This window comes from Lactuca virosa, chromosome 5, assembly GCF_052849685.1.
Source record: "Lactuca virosa cultivar CGN04683 chromosome 5, Lactuca_virosa_CGN04683_v6, whole genome shotgun sequence".
In the NCBI taxonomy this organism is placed as follows: Eukaryota; Viridiplantae; Streptophyta; class Magnoliopsida; order Asterales; family Asteraceae; genus Lactuca; species Lactuca virosa.
In genome coordinates this window covers 135,793,857-135,812,749 of record NC_136430.1, presented here as the reverse complement: position 1 = coordinate 135,812,749, position 18,893 = coordinate 135,793,857, and positions in this window count along the sequence as shown.

Here is an 18,893-nt window from a genome sequence, read left to right as displayed (position 1 = left end):
CCAAATCAGGAAAGTTCCTCATCGCCCAAGTTACAATTGGACCGAAACTTGGAATCATGCAAGTTGAATAGTATGATGAATGAGAACTTTCAAGCATTGGAAAATCAAGACTAATTACTTGTTCACATGGATGGGTGAGTCAAGTGAAGGACTAAAGGGATCGAGTACACATTCTTGTGCACTGGTCATGTCCACCACAAAGCTCGTTAAGACTATTTGATTTACTAAAGTTTAGTAAATATGGTTATACTTACAAGTTTAAGTATAATTCTGAAACATTGGAAAAGTCTCAATGTATGGCAGAATGAATGGGAAGAATCAAATTAGGCAGAAAGATAAAAGTTTCTCAAATCTGAAAAGATGGGAGAGTACTTTAGTATCATGTTTGTGATCATCTTAAAGATTTAGAAATCATATCACAATTAGTCCTCTAAAGGTCATCTTAGTGCATTCTTATGACTAAGATGAGGAGTCATGAATTGTTGAAATGGTTAGATCAGGAAGATGAGTCATACTTCGTTCCAAAACAATTCTTAGAGTCATACTCCAAGATTGTAACTTTAGTGACATATCTTAAAGAAAGGTTTAAAACACTTGTCAAATGTAAGAGTAAAAGTGTCCTACTCTTGTACATTTGAAATTGGTAAGTTGTGATGTTTTGGATAAAACAAAGACCAACTAAGGCCACTTGTGTGAAGTGTTTGTCTTGATAAAGAATCCGCACTATCTGTTGAATATTTGGCAAGATAGTCTTATATGTCAAGAGGATAGTGGGAGTCTTAAAGATCCTAAAAAGAATTTCAAGAACTAATCAAGAATAAAACCTGAGGTTCTTCACTAGCACACGACTTGAGGTTTATAACCTATCGTGTTGACATATTCTGTGCCCATTCCAGTTAAAGTTGGCTTTGCATAGGAGTTTTGAAAGTTCTCAATTGGTTGCATAACAACTTGGAAGCAATGGCAGGCCCTGTACTGCCAGGTGGCAAAAAGTTAAGATTGCATAATTTCAGTCCATATGAGTTTCGATTTATCATTATCCTTGTCTTGTGACTATGGTTTTGACGATTCACATGGATAAGAACACATACACCATAAAATCTAAGGGTCATAAGGTTTCTCTCCGATTCATGAAAATGATGGTGAGGAAACACTTCCACCAAGTAGATTTGAAGCAGATGGCAAAAGGTCTAAACAATTGAGACTATGATTACTGCATCCCTTTTCATAGTTCTGAAATTGTTTAGACACACATGCATGCTATCTAAGGAAAGGTGTATTATTTTGATAAAGTTTTATCAAAGCATCTCGTATCAGAAATCTGAACTTTGGTAAGAAAGTCAATAAAGTATTGATTTCTAGAAGTCCAGCTGATTTCTGAGTACATGTCAAAGCTAGTGGGAGCATAAGTGTTATGCTAATAATCATCATGTTAGTGGGAGCATGATAATTATTGTTAGTGTTGCAAGTTAGCAATGTTAATTATAGAAAACAAAAGTTTCAATTCGTGAGGCTGCAGGGATTGAAAAAGTTGTTTTGCTATAATTAAGGGAGAGGATATACTTCATTTCAGTTCTAAAGGCTTAGATTGAGACCTTAATCATCTTTAGTCAAGAATATATATATATATATATATATATATATATATATATATATATATATATATATATATATATATATATATATATATATATATATATATATATATATATATATATATATATATATATATAAATTTCATGTTGGATTGGTTCAACTTAAGGAAATTCTATATATTGCGTTCTCAAAATTCGATTATGATTGCGACATCCCTCTTCATAGTCAAATTTTGAAAACATGGCAAATAAAAATATTGTAGCAAAAGACTGGTCTAGAATCATGTCTTTATGTGAGAAATCATGAATCGTGTACCATTTGCTTTGGGTACAGGATCGATTGCATGTGCTATAATATTTGTCATTTCTAAATTTTCCAAATGCCCAGAGGCATTAAGAAGGGAAAAGGGCTAGAATTGGATATGACTAAAATGATTAAGCAATTTTCGAGGACAATCTGAGGTTTACCAAAGATTGGTTGCTCAGGGACAGTTGGAAGTTTAGTGCTAATTTTGGAAGGACCATATTGACATATTCTGAAAAGAGGCATCTCTTATTCAGAAGTGATAGTCAAAATGAGAATATGGAGTTGTCTCCATAGGTGGAAGTTATCTGTGTAAGATTAGAAAACTTAATGCAAGAAGCATGTCCAAAGCAATGTACTTTGAATATAGGACTTAGTTTCCATGGAGTGGATCTCCATTGGAATACCTTATAATGACTGTTGACAAGTCTTTGTGACTTTGTACATATTCATTACAGGAGGGTTAGTGCATATAAGTTTAAAATCTAAACAAATTTTGATAAATGATAGGAATTTGAAATTCTCACATTTTTCGATAAGGATTTGGGAGTGTGAAATTAGAATCATTGAAATTATGTTCAATTGGTTTATTTCACAAAGCAAGGATCATAGACAAACATAAAGTGCATACTTGGTGTATGGCAAAGCTATTGTTTAAGAAAAACATAGTGTACATGCTTGGAGCATGGGACAACTAGTATTTTTAATTCAAGTATAAAGTTGATAAAGCCGAAACAATGAATAATGAGTAATCAGTATGGTGATAAATAAAAGTGTTTATTTATATTCATAGGGTTTGATACCATATTTGATTCATTTATTCTTGTGTTTTACTTTGCATGTTTTGACTTCCATAATAACTAAGTCGCTCTTCCTGAATGATTAAGTTATTCAAACCATCCACAGTCGGTCATATGTTGGAAGTAGATATGAATCAACATTGTCATGGGTTGGTTTGTAGAGGTCCAAGTTGGTGGACAAAGTGGTGCTACAACACTCATGAGTGCTCATAAGTTCTGAGTATTGTATTCAACCCGCGCTCATTTGAATCACTTCATGGATTTTATCACGAGTGATCATGAGACGATAATATCTTATATTCTTCAAACCTAGAGATATGAGTTGTTACTATGAGTTGGTTATACATTGATTGCACGAAAACGTATTTGGTAACTCCATGTTATAAAACGTGCCTTTGTGTATGATTCAACAAGTAGTAGAACAAGCCATATGAGTCGAAGTTTATCCATTCCTTTTACCTTCAGGATAAAAGCGATATCTGTGGGCCCCTCGATGATTTAGCGATGACACATGTGAGTGCTTGGCCAAGCCAGGACTGATTTGATTTGTTCAATCAGTCAGTCATCATAAATCGAAAATCGGGAAACAACACATGGACAGAGAGAATGATTATAATCCATGTCTCAGTCTATATCTTATATGAGACGATAATTTGAATCACTTCATGTATTTTATCACGAGTGATCATGAGACGATAATATCTTATATTCTTCAAACCTAGAGATATGAGTTGTTACTATGAGTTGGTTATACATTGATTGCACGAAAACGTATTTGGTAACTCGATGTTATAAAACGTGCCTTTGTGTATGATTCAACAAGTAGTAGAACAAGCCATATGAGTCGAAGTTTATCCATTCCTTTTACCTTCAGGATAAAAGCGATATATGTGGGCCCCTCGATGATTTAGCGATGACACATGTGAGTGCTTGGCCAAGCCAGGACTGATTTGATTTGTTCAATCAGTCAGTCATCATAAATCGAAAATCGGGAAACAACACATGGACAGAGAGAATGATTATAATCCATGTCTCAGTCCATATGATATCTAGAATGGAGGAATATATGATCCCTTATCTAATGGACAAGTCATTGACAAGGTCAGAGTTCGACAGCGGCTTTAAGAGCTATGATTGCCAGTTAGGTTTTGAAGTCATACTCAATAATAGTTTTAGACTTATCCAAGTGGGAGACTGTTGGATTAATGTCTAAGTCCATAACTATATTTGGTATGTACTTGACCCGACCCGACATGGTCCATTTGGGTTGCACTTCACCGGCATAATTTATATGGATAGTCTTTTGAGAATAGTATATTTATGATTTATATTAATATATTATAAGTTCTAATATATTAATATGGAATCATATTATTTAATTAGTATTGATCAAGAATTAATTTAGAATTAATTAAGTGATCAAAAACAACTAATTAAATATGGACTCTTATATATATGGAATGGGCCAAGTTCATTTAGGTTGGGCTAAGCTTTCATGGATGGTCCATGGAGCTTTTAACCCATGGATCCTATGTAAATGAAAGGTCATGGGTATTAGGGTTTACATGGATGTAACCCTAATCCTCCATAATATATAAAGGGGTCCTTGGCTCACAAAATTGGGACAAGTGTGTGAAAATAAGAGTGGGCCCATTTTAGTGTGCATACATATTCTCTCAAGTTCTTCCAAGGTGTTTTGGTGATTTGTGATTCCATTTGAGGCTTCCACACTATTGGGTCTAAGCTCTTAAAGCTTGAAGGCATCAAGCTACATCAAAAGGTATGTCATCTAACTAGAACTTTGTAGTATAGGTGCTTCATAATATGCTAGTTAGGATGAAACCTTGGAATAGTTAATATTTGCATGTATAATAGAGAAAACATAGATCCAAGGTTTATAGGGTTGCATGTACACCATAGGAGTGTTAGAATGCTCAAAACCCAACAAGGTTATGAACCTTTGAAAATTATTTTGCATGTATTTTAGACAAACATAGATCCCAGGTTTCTAGGGTTGCATGAACACCTTAGGAGTGTTAGTTTGCTCAAAACCCAACAGTGGTATCAGAGCCTAGGCCTGTTTGTTTGATACTTGTTGCAAACTTGTTGAAAAACTCAAGTTTTCTGCATTCTGTAGCATGAACTCGCCGACTCCATGAGTAAATTCATCCTACTCGTCGAGCAGGTTCGTGCACTCGACGAGTAGAAGCCTCAGAATGCAGATTTTCGAGTTTTGCTGCTGGAAATGGACTAGAAACATTACCCTAAACTGTTTTGGTGTTATAAAACCTGTTTTAGATGGTGTAATGTTTATGCTAATCCATTTACAATGGCTTATATCAAAATTGCATGATGATATGTGTTCATATGTTCTTGGAATTTTTGATATGATGTTCATGTTCTTATGAATTATTGTTAGATCATAGGAATTATTTGCTAAATTGTTTATTGATAATTCTTGATAATTTATGTGTTTTAATGGAGTCCATAATTTGTCCTCAAGTTATGGATTTCCAAAGGTTACTTTCATTTATGCACACTTAAAACACATAAGTTACATGAAAATGAAGAGTCTTCATTTTATGAACCTTTAATTCATAAGTTGTGAAATGAAAAGTTTTGAATAGTTTCAAAACTTGTCCTCAAGTTTTGGAATTTGTAAAGTTGCACACACTTTAATATACTTTAATTCCAAACCCTTAGAGTTTTAAAAGTTAAAATTCAACCCTTATACTATTTATAACATTAATGGTTAATTATTATATATACGTATAAGATTAAGTCGTTTTACCGTTAGTAGGCCTCATTCACGAAGCCGGTCTATAAGGGGGGTATAAGGTTGTTGCCTATAAAATGGCAACTTAATGGGTGTCCATTCTCACCCACCGCTTCCTTGATCGGTGGAGGGTCGTTAGCCGAACGGGTAGGACAATGACTTTAAATTCTCATTAAAAGTATAATGAATATTATAAAGTAACTAAACCTTTAATAAATTCCCAATCTTAGTTACTTTAGGAAAATGTGAATATGGTGCTAACCCATGAAATTCACACTTTGTACCTTACCAAGTCGTTGGTGGAGCGTGTGTGGTTAACCGGCACACTAACTTGGACTAGTAAGGATCACGAAGGGTGACTTAATGTTTATCATAGATCGGTGGAGCGTGTGTGGTTAACCGGCACATTGATTAGGTGATAATATTAAGGGTACCAAGTGAATTTGCATGGTTATTCACACCTTGTTTTGTAATCCTCGGCATCCCAGTCACAAAACTTGAAGGGCACAATCGAGATTGAAACATGCCATTGAAAAGTTCAATGAATCTCAAAAGAATCTAGGAATTTCAAAACCAATTAAATCGAATAATTTATTTCGTTTTCATGGTGGAAATTGGTGAATCGTCATTCACCTACCTTCAAATATCTTATAGCTTAGATTACGGCATCCCTGTTCTAAGTTATAATATATTGTGTTGGATCCTAGCCTTAATATTACATTTGGGTGTATTATTAAGGATTCGATATATCTAATCTAAACTTGTTTTCTTCTTTTCAGATGTCTTCCAACAACAATGCTTCGGGCTCTAACCATACTGGCTCCTTTTCCCTCATGAACCTTTGTGGGAGGGTCATCTTTGATGGTTCCAACTTCATGGATTGGATCCGGAACATCAGGATGGTCACTCGTTACGAGGACAAGGAATATGTCCTCGATAAGGAGCTAAAGGAGCTTGATGAGTCCACTGCTACTCCTGAGGAGGTCGCTGAGTATCAGGCACATGAAAGAGATGCCACCAAGGTGGCATGCATCATGATGGCCACCATGACAGCTGAACTCCAAAAGTTCTATGAGGACTATTACCCTTTTGAGATGCATCAGGATCTGATGGAAAGGTACCATCAGAGTGCTCGTCAAGAGCGGTATGAAATAATCTCCTCCATGATCATTACCCGTATGAAGGATAGCGAACCAATCACGAGCCGCATGCAGAAAATGCAAAGGCATGTGGACCGTCTAATGAAACTGAATGTGAACTTCCCTGAGGAGTTGGCAATTGATATCATTTTGCACTCCTTACCATTGTGTTATGATCAATTTCGTATGACATACCACATGAACAAGGAGGAAGTCACACTCAGTAAGCTTCAAGGACTTCTGAAGACTGCCGAAAGTGGTCTTAAGAGTAAGTCGGTTACTACTCCTACTCCTACTACTACCCCTGTTTTGGCTATCGGGCAAGGCAAAGGGAAGAAGAGGAAGCACCCTTCGAAGGGTACCAAGGGAAAGTCCCTTGAAGGCTCCTCATCTGGAACCAAAGGTGGTTCTATCACTCCTTCTGCCATCCCTAAGGATGCTGAATGCTTCTACTGTCAAAATAAGGGGCAATGGAAGCGAAACTGCCCAAAGTACTTGCAGGATGTCAAGGATGGGAAAGTGAAACCATCCCATGCAGGTATTTACACTATATTGTCTAATAACTCACCATATTCTAATTCTTAGGTTCTTGATACAGGTTGTGGTATTCACATCTGTTGTGACATGCAGGGCCTAAGAAGAAGTGAGGATGTGTAGCACGGAAAGATAAACTTAATCATGGGGAACAAGAAGGTTGCACCTGTTGCCAAGATTGGAGTTTATACTTTGATGCTCGATAGTGGGTTAAAGTTAGATTTGAATAAATGTGTGTACTCGTCTGAAATGGCAAGGAATATTATTTCCTGTCATGCTTTGTACAAACAAGGTTTTACCTTTTCTTTTGATAATGAAGTTGGTAGTATTAATGCTTTCTTTAATAATGTTCTTTATTTTAAAGCAATACCTTGTGATGGTGTGTATGAAGCTGTATCGGTTGTAGATAATTTAGGAAAAAATGTATTATGTATTGATTCTTCTACTAGCTTGGATAATGCATCTTTGTGGCATTATCGTCTTGGACATGTAAGCAAGAAACGCATAGGCCAGCTCCAAAAGGATGGAGTCTTGGAGTCGTTCGACCTCAAGTCGGATGATAGTTGTGAGTCTTGTCTACTTGGAAAAATAACAAAATCACCCTTCACTGGTACTTGTGCAAGGGGTGAGGGTTTGTTGGACCTTATACATACTGATGTATGTGGACCATTCAAAACCGCCACAAGGGATGCTAATCGCTATTATGTGACTTTTATTGATGATTTTAGTAGATATGGTTATGTCTACTTAATCAAACATAAGTCAGAAACTTTTGAAAGGTTTAAAGAGTTTAAACAGGAAGTAGAAAATCAATTGGGAAGGAACATTAAGATGCTTCGATCTGATCGAGGTGGTGAGTATCTTAGTACTGAGTTCCTCGACTATCTTAAGGAGTGTGGGATTGTCTCACAATTGACACCTCCCAGGACACCATAGCTGAATGGTGTAGCTGAGAGGCGTAATCGAACTTTGTTGGACATGGTTCGCTCTATGATGAGTCGAGCTTCGCTACCAATCTCTTTTTGGGGGTATGCCTTAGAGACTGCCGCCCACATCCTTAATCTAGTCCCTACAAAGAAGGTTGCCAAAACACCTCATGAAATGTGGACTGGGAAAGTTCCCAATTTGGACCATATCAAGATTTGGGGTTGCGAGGCTTTTGTGAGGCGCGAGACTCATGACAAGCTCGAACCTCGAAGTGAAAGGTGTATTTTCATCGGCTACCCACAAAAATCCTTTGGTTACCTCTTCTACAGACCCAGTGAGAATGTGGTCTTTGTGGCTAGGAGAGGGGTCTTTCGAGAGAGAGAATTTATAAACCAAGGAGACAATGGGAGGCAAATTGACCTTGAAGAAATTCAAGACTCAATTGGTGAAGGAACCTCAGACACTAGCAATCAACTTGAGGAGGAAATTCCTGTTGATCCAGCTGACGAATCTATACTTCCAAGGCGTTCCACAAGGGTTAGGAACACACCTGAGTTTTATTATGGATTTCCTATTACTACGGAAGGTGATACATTTATCAGTGACAGTACACTGGTAAATCTGGATGAACCTAATGGTGCTAAGGAAGCCATGGCAGGCCCAAAGTCTGCTAAATGGAAGGAGGCTATGGACAGCGAGATACAGTCCATGTATGACAATCAAGTTTGGAACTTGGTTGACAATGTACCAGGCCGTAAGACAGTCGGGTGCAAATGGATCTTCAAGAAGAAGACCGACATGGATGGGAAGGTGCACACTTATAAGGCTCGACTGGTTGCGAAGGGTTTTACTCAGACTCAGGGTATTGATTATGATGAAACCTTTTCACCAGTAGCAAAGATTAAGTCTATTAGGGTTATGCTAGCCATTGTTGCATTTCATGATTATGAAATATGGCAAATGGATGTCAAAAACGCTTTCCTTAATGGAAAGTTGGCTGAGGATGTTTACATGAATCAGCCAGAAGGTTTTGTCAGTGCAGAGTACCCCAATAGAGTGTGCAAGCTTGAGAAATCCATTTATGGATTGAAACAAGCATCTTGAAGTTGGAATCTTTGTTTCGATGAGAAGGTCAAAGAGTTTGGTTTCTCAAGAAGTGAAGATGAGTCCTGCGTGTATGTAAGAGCTAGTGGGAGTATAGTTAGCTTTTTGGTACTGTATGTGGATGACATACTACTCATAGGAAATGACATCCCAACCTTGCAGGAGGTTAAGTCCTGGCTTGGGAAGTGCTTTTCTATGAAGGACCTTGGAGAAGCTGCCTATATCATAGGGATAAGGATACTAAGAGAAAGGAGTAAAAGACTAATTGGACTTAGTCAGAGTATCTACTTGGATAAGGTGTTGAAAAGGTTCAACATGCAGAATTCCAAGAAAGGAGAATTACCGATCCAAAGCAATGCCAAAATGAGCAAGGCTGAGAGCCCGAGTACAGAAGATGAGATAGCTGAGATGAGTCGATTACCTTATGCTTCCGTTGTTTGTTCGATCATGTATGCTATGACTTGTACCCGTCCTGATATGGCCTTCGCTTTGAGCATGGTCAGCAGATATCAGGGGAACCCTGGCAAGGCTCATTGGACTGCGGCAAAAAATATTCTTAAGTACCTGCGGAGGACTAAGGATTGGATCCTTACCCTTGGTGGGAGTGATGACTTGAGAGTAGTAGGGTATAGTGATGCTAGCTTTCAGACTGATAGGGATAACTTCCGCTCTTAGTCGGGCTGGGTCTTTACCTTAAATGGAGGGGCAATCACTTGGAAGAGTTCCAAACAGGAGACTGTAGCTGATTCGACTTGTGAATCAGAGTACATAGCAGCGAGTGAAGCGGCAAAGGAGGCGATATGGCTGAGGAACTTCATCGGAGACCTTGGAGTTGTATCAGCTATTAAGGAGCCTATGGAGATTTTCTGTGATAGCAATAGTGCGGTCGCCTTAGCCAAGGAACCAAGAGATCATGGCAGATCCTGACACATTGACAGAAAATATCACTTCATAAGACACAAGATAGAAGAGGGACTCCTCGTGGCAAAGAGGGTATCGTCAGATGAGAACCCTGCGGATCCCCTTACGAAGGGACTGACGAGGATGAAGCATTTGCAGCATGCGAGACGCATCGGGCTGAGGGACGATATTAGTTTTACAGATTAGATAGTTATCACTGAAACTTGTAAAATGTAATCGATGTTTGATGATGAATAAAAGTAGTGATTTATTTATGAGTAAGGTATTGCTATCATTGTCAATTATTTACTATTGTTTCAGCTTTGCATGTTTTGACTTCCAGAATAATAAGTTTATTCAAACTCTCCACAGTCGGTCATATGTCGGAAGTAGGTATGAATCAAGACTGTCATGAATTGGGATTGTAGATGACTAAAGGTGTTTAGCCATAGCAATGGTTGCTACAACATTCATGAGTACTCATAAGTTATGAGTATTGGAATAAACCCACGCTCACTTGTATCACTTCATGGAATTTATCTCGAGTGATCGTGAGATGGTAATATCATATAAGTCTTCAAACCTAGAGATATGAGTTGTTACCTATGAGTTGGTTGTGCATTGATTGCACGTAAACGCATCAGTAACTTGATGTTAAAAAACGTGCCTTTGTGTGCTATTCAATAAGTAATAGAACAAGCATATGAGTCGAAGTTTATCTGTTCCTTCTAGAAATAGAAGCGATATCTGGGCCCCTCGATGATTTTGTTTTGACCTATGTACCGGGCCCGGTCAGAACTAAATTGATGTGCTCGATTAAGTTCTTTGTCAAACAAATCGGAAATCGGGAAACAAACTGTTGGACAATAAGTAAGACATTGTTCCATGTATTTGTCCGGCTGATATCATGAGAGCAGAGGATTATGTGATCACTTATCTAAAATGGCACTTCATAGTTCAACAGAGTTTTTGAGAGCTACGATTGCTGGTTGGTTCATGAAGCTATATAGGCAAATACAGTTATCAGACTTATCCAAGTGGGAGACTGTTGAATAAGGTGTCTAAGTCCATAACTTATTTGGTATATACTTGACCCGACCCGGCATGGTCCATTTGGGTTGCACTTCACCCGAACTATTTATATGGATAACATTATGAGAAGAGTATATTTGCGGCCTACTAATATATTATAAGTTATAATATATTAATATGAAATTGTATTATTTAATTAGTATTGATCTTAAATTAATTATGAATTAATTTAGTGATCATAAGGTGACTAATTAAATAATGGGCTATTGTACTTATATAGTGTGGGCTAACACTCATAAAGAAATGGGCTAAGCTTGAATGGGAGTCAATGGATGATCCATGGAGCTTTTAACCCATGAATCCTTGGAATAGGAAAAGACATGGGTTATTAGGGTTTGCATGGTTCATAACCCTAATCATCTACACTATATAAAGAGCCTTATGGTGCTTGAGAAGACACTATGTGTGTGTGCATAAGGTGTGGACGATTTCTAGAGGTTTAGAGTGCTCTCTCATAAGTTTTCCAAGTTTGTGGTGATTTGTGATTTCCATTTGAGGCATTCACATTATTGGTGCTTGGCTCTCAAACTCCCAAGGAATCAACTCACTAACAAAGGTATGTAATTCTTCTAGTATCTTTTATGTTTAAAAGTACCCCATGTATGCTAGATAGGTTATGAACCTTGGAAACTTATTTTGCATGTATTTTAGACAAACATAGATCCAAGGTTTCTAGGGTTGCATGAACACCTTAGGAGTGTTAGTTTGCTCAAAACCCAACAAATAGTACAACGAATCCCATAGAGGTAATGCCGCTAAATCTTGAGGGAGAAAACCACAGCACCCAACTCTAAATCATGCGTCAGATAATTCGCCTCATGACGCTTCAGCTGCCTCGAAGCGTAAGCAATCACACGACCCCGCTGCATCAAAACTTCACCCAAACCCGTGATCGTTGTGTCACAATAAACCACAAAATCATCAACACCCTCTGGCAGGGTCAGAATCAGCGCCTCACACAATCGCTGCCTAAGAGTCTCAAAAGTTGCCTGCTGCTCAGGCCCCAACAAAATGTCACTGACTTCTTGGTCAGTCGGGTCAATGAAACATCAATCTTGGAGAAATCCTAGACAAATCTCTGATAATAACCTGCCAAATCAAGAAAAATCTGAATCTCGGATGGAGACCTCGAAACCTCCCACTGCATCACGGCCTTTCCGTTGGTAGGATCGACCAGAATACCCCTCTGATTGACAAGGTGCCCCAAGAAATGCACCTCGCGCAACCAAAACTCTCACTTGGAGAACTTTGTGAAAAGTCTCTCCCTCCTTAAAGTCTCCAGCACCTCCCTCAGGTTCTCCTCATGCTGCTCCTGCATCTTGGAATAAACCAATATATCATCAATAAAGACTATCACAGACCAATCCAGCATCGGTCTGCATACGCAGTTGATGAGATCCATGAACGCGGCAGGAGCATTGGTGAGCCTAAATGGCATCACCACGAACTCATAATGGCCATAGCGAGTCCAGAAAGCTATCTTCTGCACATCCTCGTCCCTGACCCTCATCTGATGATAGCCTGATTGCAAATAAATCTTGGAAAACCAAGATGCACCCTGAAGCTGGTCGAAGAGATCATCAATCCTCGGGAGTGGGTATCGGTTCTTCACCGTTACCTTATTTAACTCCCGGTAGTTAATACACATCCGATGGGATCAGTCCTTCTTCATCACAAACAAAATCCGGGCTCCCCAGGGCGAACTGCTCAGTCTAATGAATCCCTTTTCTAACAGCTCCTGCAGCAGTGTAGACAACTCCTTCATCTCTGGAGGATCCAACCGATACGGTGCTTTGGCTATCGGAGCCGCACCTGGAATCAAATCAATCATGAACTCCACCTGCTTCTCCGGAGGTACCCCATGCAAATCCTCCGGAAACACATCCGGATACTCCCACATAATCGGCACATCGCCCACGTTCGCCTTACCCTTATCCCGAGTATCCATGACATAGGCGACAATACCTGCACAACCATGACGAAGGTAGTTTCTGGCCCTCGCTGCAAAACACATGATCAGCCCACGCTGCGGTTTCTCACCCTGAATCACCAACTCTCCCCGACTTGGGGTCCTAACCCGAACCAACTGCTGCTCACAATCAATCACTGCCCCATTAGGGCTCAACCAATCAATACCCACGATAAACATGTTCACGCGCAAAGGAATGGGAACCAAATCCACTGGATGCTGCTCGCTGAACAACTGAAGAGTACAATCCCGATGAACCCTCACGGTCCTGACCATTCTATCATCGGCAATCTCCATATCAAGAGGACGATCCAGCTCCCCTGAAGCTCCAACAAATCTCTTGCTAAGCGTAAGAGATAGAAAAGATCGGGTAGCCCCCAAATCGAATAATACCAAGGAAGAGATACCGTTCACGAGGAACTATCCTAAGATGAAACATAAAATCATAAGCAATAATTCAATATAAATAAAGAGATAAGGAAAAGATACATACCCGTCATAACATCGGGAGCTGCACGTCCTCCTCTGTTGTCAGCTGGAATGCCCTGCTCTTCACCGCTAGCGCATCTGCCCGGCCCTGACGGTCGTCAGTAATCCTCAATGTTGCAGGAGCGGGTGCTAACACCGGTCATGTCGCAGCCAAACTCAGACAATGGGCCTTCTTCTGGCCCCTCTGATTGCACTGAAAGCAAATATTACCAGATACTGGAGTGACAGGGGTGGTAGCAGTACAATCTCTACTGATATTACTAGTCCGAACGCACTTGACCGAACCTTTAACACTCACAATAGAATATGGCTTCCTCTTTCTCTCCATTTCCAATTCAATGTCCCTCTATCTAGCCCTCGCTATCATGTCATCCAGTGTCTTGCAGCTGGATCGGCACACAAACTGCCGCATATCGCTCCTCAACATCTCATGGTACCAGGCCTTCCTCATCTCCTCGTCCGCCACATACTGCGAAACCAGAAGTGCCCTCTTCCTGAACATATCAGTGATCTCAGTCACCGTCTTAGTAGTATGACGGAGAACCTGTAACTCTCGTGCCAGCTGCTGCACCTCTATCACTCGTACAAACTCGGCTCGGAACCTGGTCGATAAATCACTCCACGTCATCGAATCAATTGCATCACCTCCCACACCATGCCCTACCTCATCCCACCAATCACGATCCCTGTCCTTCAAGAGGCATGATGCTAGTCTCACCTTGCCCCCCTCGGGACAACGATTGGTACTGAAGGTGTTGGCAACATCTGCAAACCACCTGTTGCTTACAATGGGATCCTTAGCCCCATGACAGTCTGGTGCTCCACATGCCCAAAACTCCCGAAAAGTCAGAGAGCACGTCCCAATCAAATCCACAATATCATCGTGAAAGGCGCTCAATCTCTCATCAAGAATCTCCAGAATACCCTCCTTAACCGTGCCAAAGATCACAGGAGTCTGATCAAGGAAACTGCATGTAATCTCAGACAAGATGAACTCCCTCGTATGGTCATCAAGCTGTCCGGCTCCAGAACCTGAGCCTGAACCCTCCCCGACACCGGAACTGCCCACTGGCCTACCTCGCAATACCACCATACTGAAAATATACCATAAAGCTATTAGAAAAACATCAATGCGCATATCGGGGAAGTCATATCTACACAAACTCCCTGGCTTCATTACAACCCTCCTTGAATCGAGTACGGATCCTCTGCTTCTAGTAGTACGGACCCAATACTACCTTCCACATCAATCTGTACCTTCCTCAGGAAGTGCCTTCACTCAGCCAAGTTACTCTATAACCAACAAATCCGTCGCATCTAGGGCTCTCAACACTAAATCTCATCCATGGTTTTCCTAGGGCAACTCCTCACCACTATCCGTCATCAGGTGCAGAAGGAACTCATGCTAACCATCTTTAACTAGCTCATGAATACAATTACATATTACAAAAACTAGATAATTCTTCGAATGGGAGGTCTCTCCCTACAACAGTAGGACTCAAACAAGAGCTGTGCAATACATCTAAACCTAACCTTCTGAAATTATTTAGTTTTAAAAATATGTAACTTAACATATTCGCTTACTAACTAGCTGTGATTAGCAAGAACTCCTAAAAGCACAGAGCAAGCAACATTCGACCATCATGTAAACACAAATGAGCATAAACTAATCCAACCATCCTATCACTGCCTGATCAGTACTAGCATGCAGATCTATAAGTTTATACAACATGCATACAAAGGCATCTCTCCTAGATCCTTAGCCCTAATCTAGAATGTGATTCACAATTCATAATTCATAACATATATAATCATGCATGGGTATTTTGGGATAACTTACTTGAGCTCGAATGATTGCACGCACCACACGCTTTTCTCTTTTAGAAATCCTTTTATAAAACTGTTTCTTTTTGAAAATTTCTACCAAGTCCTTAGTTTGAGTTCAGACACACCCAGGAGTGTGCCCGAATGCCTCAAACCAAGGCTTTGATACCAACTTGTAACATCCAAAAATATGGTCCCAAAAATTTTCGTTTTAAATAATAGATAAAATAGTAATTTTCCACATCATCCAAACATTTGTAATAAACCAGTGTATCAATTTTTCATAAATCAGAGTAAAAACATCATAACAAAATCCCAATGGTGTGTGCGATGCAATCATCCCGAGCTCTTCCCCTTGGAACAAGAAGTGCCTGAAACATAAACTAAAAACTGTAAGTGTTTTGGTCAAAAATAGACAAAGTGGATATCAACCAAATTGCATGAGAGGCTGTGGTGTTGTAGGTGAAGTGATTAACGAAATTAGAACAAGATTGCACAAGAGATTTAAAAGGAAAGCCATTGATCCTTGTTAGGATCTCCGACATAAAACCTTAGGAGGTGATAATCATCACATGCCTTGTTTAATTTCATTAATTGAAGAAAGAATTAAAGAGATAAGCATGATAACACGATTACAAATGGTAAAGTGATACTAAATGAGTAGGGTGTCAAAGAATTGTCCCTGTTGTGTGTGTTTTACAAGTGTATTTATAGTCTAGATTAAGTAACTAAATGTTCGATATTTCTGGGATCCTATTGAACTGGTATTTAAAACGTGCTTTGACTTTGTATTTCTGGGTCTTATGCTTGGTTGGACTGGTTCTTCGTTATGAATGAGTCCTATGTTGACCAATTCTGCACATGTGAGAAATACAAAAGAAATAAGATTCCCCTACTACATTAGAATACCTCGCTCCTTATACAGCAGCAGCTCTGGCTGAATATTAATAAGCTAGCAAACCAGCTCCTGTCATGTGCGATAGTCCCGGAAGAAGCTTCGAAAACATATTTATTCTGACTCAGAAGGCGAAATGCACTGGAATACTGATATGTACCATGCACCTGAATTTAGGGCTTATTGTTATTGATTCAATGATTCTGATAGGACGTGGTCAGCGAGAATGAATTGAGAATGGCCGGATATCTGAGATTACAGTGATCCGTACATGTCATTCGATTCAGTTCTGTATAATCAGGAATCCTATCTCCTTTTTGATTTTTACCGGAAAAATACGAACTAAAAAATTTGTGTCTAACTTGATTATTAGTTACTGAGGGGTTAGCAAAGATAGTTATTAAATCGTTAGCACCACATAAAAACATTCCTCCTATAGTAGCCGTTAATACGAATAAGAGAAACTCTGTTATAGCCATTTCTGTATGTTCAATGTACTCTACGGATAGAGGAATACATAGAGTTCAACATAGTAAAATAAAATTGAAAGATTTCGTTGAAATTGTTCGTTTGGAAATTTCCCAAAAAGCTAATCATAGGTTCCTCTCTCCATCGGAAGAATAGGGACGTTATGATCATTACAACTTGTTAGGAAATAATAACAACGATGTTCAGGATCCTAAGACTCCTTTAATATCTGGGATCCTGGATATGTTTAAGGATCTATAGATATCTTTTAGATCTGGGATCCTAGATAGGATTGAGGATCTTGTCCCTAACAATTGCCCCCAAATTATACCTGCAAAATATTTGAATTGATTTCAAGTATTTAAAGTGTATAATTTAATTAATTCGAAATAAAGGATTCGAAATTCAAACTCTAACGGATAGAATTGTATCCGTTCAAAAGATATGATTATGTTGTCACATCACTTTTCTCTCCTTGGTTTGAAGGTAAATTTCCTTCTGCTTTCTTCTTATTTTTCCTGTTTGTTGATTATGGTGAAAGAAGTACTCCATTCTCGTTTGAGCATCCTTGATTTTCCGACGAGGACTTCATCGATCAAAGGATCCTGTCTTATGAAGGAACATGTTCTTTTGGTGATGACGACATTGAGTCCTTGAAGTCAATCAGGGCTTTTCCTTTCGATGTTATTTTCAAGCCTTTTGATGCTAAGACCCAACCTGACTTCGTCTCTCCTACTTAGGTTTAGTCCCATCCAAACTATGCTCATGATCTGGAGAATCCTGCTTTAGGTTTATTTATTGAATCAATCTAAGGATCTAGACATGGGATTTAGCTAAGTTGGTCCATGTTTGTGATCTCCAAACTTTTGGGTCTTGTCCTTTCCTACTCAAAGTAAAAACAAGTAAATCACATCTTATTTTGAAATCAAAACAAAATGAAGGTTCCTGGAAAGAGAAATATTTTTTTGTGAAACATGAATCCAACTAGCCGGTGATCTCCTGTCAAGAAATTAGGCTAGAAAGGATAGGATTTTATTTTATTCCGTTGATGATGTAAAATTCACACCTCCTTGGTTTATTTGTTTTGATGTAGCTTTGAAGTTCGAGGATCTCGTCCCTGCTGCTGAAGATACCAAGGAGAGATTGGGGGTTTCCTTGCTTTGCCTAAAACCGAAAGATCCGTTAGGTTCAAAAGGTAAATCTGCTATTGCCCCCACGTCGAAAGGTAAAGTTACTTTATTTGTCTATTTTTTATTTTTCATGAAGGATCCTGAACTTATTGAGTTCCTTTGTTATGTTTAGGATCCAAGGCTACACACTCTAGTGCTTGGTTCACCCTTGTTGATATCGACTCCGCCATGTCTGGTGGCCAACTTGTGGTGAAGAAGGAGAAGAACTTATCTTCTCTTCCTACGGAGAGAACCTCGATAAATCTGACCGTTAATACTCTAGGATCCCGAAAGAGGAAGTCTGTTGAGAGCCTTGCGTTGGACGAGGCACTGAGGAACATACTCTCTTTCTGGAAATTGGTGATCTTTTACAGGTTGCTTGATCATGTTTCTTGATCCACCGAAGATCTAAAGGTTAAGCTCGATCGGGCGGAACATGCGCTGGAGATCGAGGAGTTGATTTTTGAGGTTAATAGCAGTGTTGTTGAGTTCAACTGAGAGGTAAAGATCAAGCTAGAAGAGGATCTGGAGAATGCATGATCCTAGAATATGGAAGATTGACATGAAACCCTTGCTAAGTTGACTGGTGAGCTTGTAAATTTTGGTCAGGATCCTGTAGAGAAGAGAAGAAAGAGACAAAGTATATCCCAGTCTGGGGTGATCAAACCTTGAATTAAGTTTGATAAATTTAAAAACAATTTTAATTTTTTCTTCTGTAAAACAATATTTTCTTTTTTGTTAGGTTGGAGGGTAACCCCTTTTAATACTGATGCTTTGGTCTATCTCTTTTCTTACGTGATTGATTTGGATACAGAATCAAAATAGGTTTTCTTAAGGATCCCTAGCAAATTAGGATCCTAAAGAGCTCAGGTTTTACAAGAATTATTGGGATCCTAATAATCTAGGAT